Below are 6,928 nucleotides of genomic sequence, written 5' to 3' on the forward strand. Positions count from 1 at the left end.
GGCCTCTTCACTAGTGTACCTTCGCTTTGCCATTTTGGGCTCTAAATTTAGGGGTACAGTAGTGAGACTCACAGGTAAAAAAGCACCTAGCCTGTCAGCGACTGTATAAAACGCTACCAAAAAAAAACTGTTAGCGATCGCAGGGATCAGGCCTGACTCTGCGAACGCTGCAGTTATGTGTGTTGTGTTTTGTAAGTGACAGTGATCGATTGATACTGCACTTGGGTGGGCTGGGCTGGGCTGGGCTGGGCAGAGGGGCAAAACGCAGGTGCTAGCAGGTATCTGGGCTGATCCTGCTAACAATGCATTTTTTTAGAACCCTAAATTGCTGGGCACGCTAGTATAGATCTGATCAGATCAGATATTGATCTGTTCGGATACTATACCACTAAGGGAGGTGTATGCTTTGCGCGTGGGTGTTAGCGGTGCTGGCACTAACCTAGCACTGCCTGGGGCGACGCAGACCCTTTCTGACCCTAAAACCAAATTTATATCACCCGCCGGGTGATCAGGGGGTTAAACCTTTATTAGGTAATAAATGGCGGGTGCCCTGATGCTATAAAAAGCGAACTACCAAACCAGCGTCACCCGTAACACTTATACGGTGATCACTGGTGAAAGGGTTAACTAAGGGCAATCAGGGGTTAAAACCTTTATTGGGTATTTATATGGGGGTACCTGAAGCTTTATAAAAAGCTGACGGGGAACCTAAATAACTAAATAACTAACTGGCTAACCAGCGTCACCAGTGACACTTATGCAGCGATCGCTGGTGAAAGGGTTAACTCTAGGGGCAATCAAAGGGTTAAAACCTTTATTAGGTTATATATCGGGGTACCTAACGGTATAAAAACCTGGCGTTGAACCTAAAAAAAAACTAGCTTCCTAGCGGGACCAGTGACACTATTGCAGCGATCAGAAAAACGATCGCTTAGTGACACTGGTAAAAGAGGGTGAAAGGGTTAACTGGGAGGGCAATCAAGGGGTTAAACCTTTATTAGGGGGGGGTAGGGGGCTACCCTGGACCTAAAGGGGCCTAACACTAGCTGCCCTGACACTTTTTACAGTCACAACTGACACTAAATGTAGTGATCAATAAATAAATGAACACTGCATTAGTGACACTGTGACTGGGGGGGGGCAGGGGGCCGATCGGGGGGGTGATCGGGGGGTGACTGGGGTGAAATGTGTGCCTGTGTGTACCTATGTGTCAGTGGACTGTTGGTGCACTTACTTGGACGTCTTCACTCCTCGCTGTCCGGTTCAAAAAGACCGCCACGAGGAGTGTGACATCACTTCCTCCTCCTGTGTTTACATTTTCACAGGGGAGGAAGTTCGTCACTGGCCAGGAGCGATCGAGAGGGGATGGGCGGAAACCAACGGCCATCCCCTCATCGCCGATCGCTCCGGCACCGAAAGGGACCGCCGTATCTAGCGGGAGGGGGTCCGATCGGACCCCCCACCCGCTAGAAGGCATTCACGTACATTTACGTGATTATGCCTGCCTGTGCCATTGTGTTGACGTACATTGGCAATACGGCGGTCCTGAAGTGGTTAAGATAGTCTCTATTATTTGTGGATGTAATGTTGTGTTTCCACCACAAGATGTCGCCGCTTCCTATTTTCTCAGTGTACTGTAAATACTGATATTAATCTTTTTATCGATATTTTTTTATACTCTATTTTGTTAATTTTATCAGTAGGTATTTGTTGTGCTTTTTCTATTTCCGGAATGCAATGTAATTCCAGTCTGTGAAGCGCATCTGATTTCCGGTATTTTGGTTGGTCCGTCCCCTATAAATAAGTCCCTTCACACGCCCTAACCACGCCCCTGATGACGCATTCTTAAGTCGAAGCGTCGGGTGGAGCTAAGGACGTATGACGCGGGTCGCTGACCAGAGACACAGCAGCCATCTTGTCGGTTTCTACATGCTTGGCGGTTCTTTCAATTATGTGAGAGCACCGACTTTTTTATTTAATAAATCTTTTATCTGGATGTCTGCACAATGAGCGTTTTTAATTTTTTTATGTATTCATGTGGATGCTGGAGCTTGAAGTTTTAAACTGAATTGAACTGATTGAAGCAGCTCTTGGGTTCCTTTTGATCATTGGGAGAGGAATAGGTTAAAGTGTCAGTGGAGTGGATCAATCGGTGCAGAGGGACTGCTGGGGCCATTAATCAGTACTTCAGAGACTGGGCCGCAGGGCAGTATTCCAACATGATAACCACCCCAAACACACCTCCAAGACCACCACTGCCTTCCTAAAGAAGCTGAGGGTGAAGGTGATGGACTGGCCAAGCATGTCTCCAGACCTAAACCCTATTGAGCATCTGTGGGGCATCCTCAAACGGAAGGTGGAGGAGCGCAAGGTCTCCAACATCCACCAGCTCTGTGATGTCATCATGGGGGAGGGGAAGAGAACTTCAGTGGTGACCTGTGAAGCTCTGCTGACCTCCATGCCCAAGAGGGTGAAGGCAGTGCTGGAAAATAATGGTGGCCACACAAAATATTGACACTTTGGGCCCAATTCGGACATTTTCACTTAGGGGTGTACTGACTTTTGTTGCCAGCGGTTTAGACATTAATGGCTGTGTGTTGAGTTATTTTGAGGGGACAGGAAATTTACACTGTTATACAAGCTGTACACTCACTACTTTACGTGTTATTTCTTCCGTCTTGTCACATGAAAAGATTTACACAAAATGTGAGGGGTGTACTCACTTTTGTGAGATACTGTACATTGTGTGTACCCTACACATTGACGGTAAGGGTCAGTTGATTTGGGTGTTGGTGGCGGCTATTTTATCCGCTTTATCCGATTCTTGATGAAGATCCTTGATTCAATTGTCTTCTCGTTTTTTTGTGGTTGTAAACCCTTACAGAATACCTTGACCTACAGGTAAGCCTAGATTAAGGCTTACCTGTAGGTCTAAGGCCGCGTACACACGGGCGGATTGTCTGCCCAACTAAGTACGGCAGACAGTCTGACAGACTGTCCGCCGTACTTTTTAATGAACGGACTTGACCACACACGACGAACGAACAGTCCGCTGAAAAGTTGCGCGATGACGTGTACAGCACATACGACGGGATGAAAAATACGACGTCCAATACACTGCAATGCAACTTTCGGCCGTGTAAATCCTTTCTGAGCATGCGCCATACTTAGTCCGTCCAACATGCCTACTCACGAGCGGACTGTCCGCTGAAACCAAGTCTGGACGGACAAAATTACGGAAATTCCGTAAGAATTTGTTCGTCAGACAGTCCGCTCAAACAGTCCGCTGAAGCCCACACACGAGCGGATTGTCCGCTGAACTTTGTTTCAGCGGACTTAGTTGGGCAGACAGTCCGCCCGTGTGTACGCGGCCTTAGAAATATCTCCTAAACCTACACGGTTAAAGCGGGAGTTCCGCCATTTTTTTTTTTAAAAGCCAGCAGATACAAATACTGCAGCTGCTGACTTTTAAAATATGGACACTTACCCGCCCAGCGCGCCCGCGATGTCGCCACCCGAAGCCGATCTCTCAATCGTCTCTCGGGTGCTGCTGCCGCAATAAGGATGGTCCCCGCTGTCTCTGGGATCCGTGTGTTTCCCAGAAGACAGTGGGGGGACCTGCGGAAAGGGGCGTAGATTCTGCGGAAAGGGGCGTAGATTCTGCAGATATCTAGGCCGGAAGTGGATTCAGATACCTGTACTGTACAGGTACCTACACCCCCCTCCCCCCTGAAAGGTGCCAATTGTGGCACCGGAGGGGGGGAGGGTTCCAATGAGCGGAAGTTCCACTTTGGTGTGGAGCTCCACTTTAAGGAGATATTTTCCAAAAACCGAGCAGCGATATCTATGACCAATGAGTGCCGTAGACAACGGCGCAGGCGCACTGAGCACATTGAACGCCCGAAGATGCCGTCAATGACGGCTCCCGCGTGCTTGCGCCGGAGTGACATCATCGTGGCTTCAGCCAGTCACAGCGCCAGAGCTGCTATACCCGGAAGACACTCGGGGTATCATGGCGGAAACGGTGGAGGTGGCCGAGGATTGCTGTGGGGGCTTCCATCTCAGGTAAATAATTCATAATGAGCTAGTATGCTATACATACTAGCTCATTATGCCTTTGCCTTGGGTGTCATATTTTTTTTGGGGGGGGGGGGACTTTACTTCCTCTTTAAGTGCTACACCTTTCTATTTTTTTACCTGTCCTTTCAGCCAATCGGGTGATTGGTCTCACGGCCTGTTTCCTGAATGGCCGGGATAAGGATCAGTGTGGCGATAGTGAATATTCATTTGCTATTGTCACACAACTGGGTGGGATTGGGAGGCAGTGCTCTGCGCCCCAAGCCTACCCTTTTTTTGAAGCCTATTAGAGCCTCAGGCTCTAATCACGTGCTTCAAATAAACAATCCATGCGTTCGACGCCCTGTATGTAGATCAGGGGGCCATACGCTTGGATGGGGGGGGGGGCGACGCCCATGCGCCCCTAATGGATGGGCAGTCGCTGTTCAGCTTGCTGGCTGAAAGAGAAAAACTGAATGACCAGCTTAACTCTGAGGCTCCATTCACACCGGTGATTGAGATTACCGCAAATTTGATTCTTGTTGCGGCTTTCAGTGGCTGACAGCCCCGTTCACTATAACGGCACGTCTCTGGTGGCTTCAGCTATCCTCACAGCCAGTGATTACCGCAGATAGGCTGTGCAGAGAGATGCAAATAGCTTTGGCCACCAGCGTCGTTGTAGGTAACGGACTGGCGACCACACTTAGCCACTGCGAGCCACAATGGGAACCAAAAGTTTCACTGCAATTTGCACTGGTCTTATTAGCTGCTGTGAAAGTAGCCTAAATATTCCTAGAGCCATCCCCCGCCGCTTTCCTATCCAGCATTTTTATCCAGTCTGGTCCAGTCATGTGATCTTACAGTTCTGGCTCACCTGTTCCAGAGAGCAGCTGCTGCAGGGTAGGGAAGGGAGTTCTAACAATGGCTGGGATGTGGAAGCCTATGGGCAGTGGCGTCGGGAGGGGGGGGGGCTGGGGGGATGGAGCCCCGAATGGGTCCCCAAAAAGCCCTGGGTCTCAGGTTTGCACCATTCTATTGTTAGCCCCGAGCACCGACTGATCTGATCGCGAGTGCTGCCGAGTGACATAGCAGGTCCCGCCTTTTGGAGCCTGCAGCGCCTATGATGGACGTCCCACTTGTCCAATGCCGGAAACGCGGGATGTGTGACCTCCATCATAGGCGATGTAGGTTCCAGGAGGCGGGAATTAAAATGCGTCCGCCACGCCACTTCTCTGTGAGATCCTCGCTCGTCACTCGGGTGGGCAACTCTCCTCTCCTCCTCTGGCTGCCTGCTGTGATGATGATGGGCACTGCACACTGCACACCACAGCTGAGCTGAGCTGAGCTGCTGCAGGACACATGAAGTCTGTCACCTGGTCAGGTAGGTCAGTGTATGTATGTCACTACCGTCAGCGTATGTGTGTCAGGTAGGTAGGTTAGTGTATGTCAGGTAGGTAGGTTAGTGTATGTATGGCAGGTAGGTAGGTCAGTGTATGTCAGGTAGGTAGGTCAGTGCATGTATGTCAGTGCAATGGTCAGTGTGTCAGGCAGGTGAGTTTAGTGGTCAGCATTGATGGGCAAAGGTAAGCCAGGCAGCAATTGAGCTTACCCCCCACAACACAACCCCACTGCCCAGCCAAAAAACCCAGCGCCACTACCATGCCCCCCCATGGATTTTGGACTGAAGCCCCTGGTCTTTTTGCCACCTAGCAATGCCCCTGCCTATGGGTGACATCACTGTTTCCAGAACCCCCACATTTGTCAAATGCTCCTTTACACAGGGGAGCTGGAGCCTACATAGTAACATAGTTACATATTTAGTAAGGTTGAATAAAGACACCAGTCCAACCTGAGTGAGTGTCTACAATTGTCCCTATCCCTGTACATTGCACACTCACATCGGTCCCTATCCTCAAGGTTCCAACAATACAAGGTCCCCATTCATATACTAGGTCCAATTTTGGACAGAAGACAATTAACCTACCTGCATGTCTTTGGAGTGTGGGAGGAAACCGGTGTACCCGGAGGAAACCCACACAGCCACAGGGAGAACATGCAAACTCCAGGCAGGTAGTGTCATGGTTGGGATTCAAACCAGCGACCCTTTTTACTGCTAGGTGAGAGTGCTAACCACTACACCACTGTGCCGTCCAGCTTCTGGATCATGTGATTAGACCGGAATAAAAAAGGTAAGTACACATCCCTTTTTTTGCAGGGTATTCAGGAGAGGTAGGAGGAAGGGGTAGGAAATATTTATAAGAATAATTCAATGTAAGCTTTACTGCCTGTTTAAATTCACACCAGTAGTGGTCCACAGTAAAAAAAAACACATCATCAATAAACCGTGGCCATGTTAGATCTCATGTTAGTGTGTAAAAGTAAACCTAGTAGGATGGCTGTACCCGGCTTATAACAGACTGCTGTAAAAAGTAAAAGCTTTCTCCCTAGTGGTCTACTAACCACTTCCCACCTGCAGTATAGTAAAATGATGACGATATCATATGATAGCGCCCCAGAACCGCCACTCTCACACGCCCATGGGGGTACGTGGTGCAGCGGTTGCGCCGTGTTCCTAGGACACAGCGCAACCCTGATCTCGGTAAAGAGCCAATGATGCGACTCTTTAACCATGTGATCGGCTGTGTCCAATCAGAGCCGGTCGCATGTAAACAAGGAAGTGCCGTTTATTGGCTCTCCTCAGCTCCCCACAGTGTGGGGAGAGGAGAGCTGATTAGACATGTGCACTGCCAAAAAATGTGTTTGTTTTTGATTTATTTGTTTTTTGTTTCTTTCGGAAATTCCAAAATTCTAAAAGATTGAAAATTCAAAAAATTCGTAAATTTGTAAATTAAAAAATTTGAAATTTTGTTTG

The sequence above is a fragment of the Lithobates pipiens genome, unplaced genomic scaffold, assembly GCF_037356315.1.
Source record: "Lithobates pipiens isolate NorthernLeopardFrog02 unplaced genomic scaffold, aLitPip1_a1.2 Scaffold_22, whole genome shotgun sequence".
Classification (NCBI taxonomy): Eukaryota; Metazoa; Chordata; class Amphibia; order Anura; family Ranidae; genus Lithobates; species Lithobates pipiens.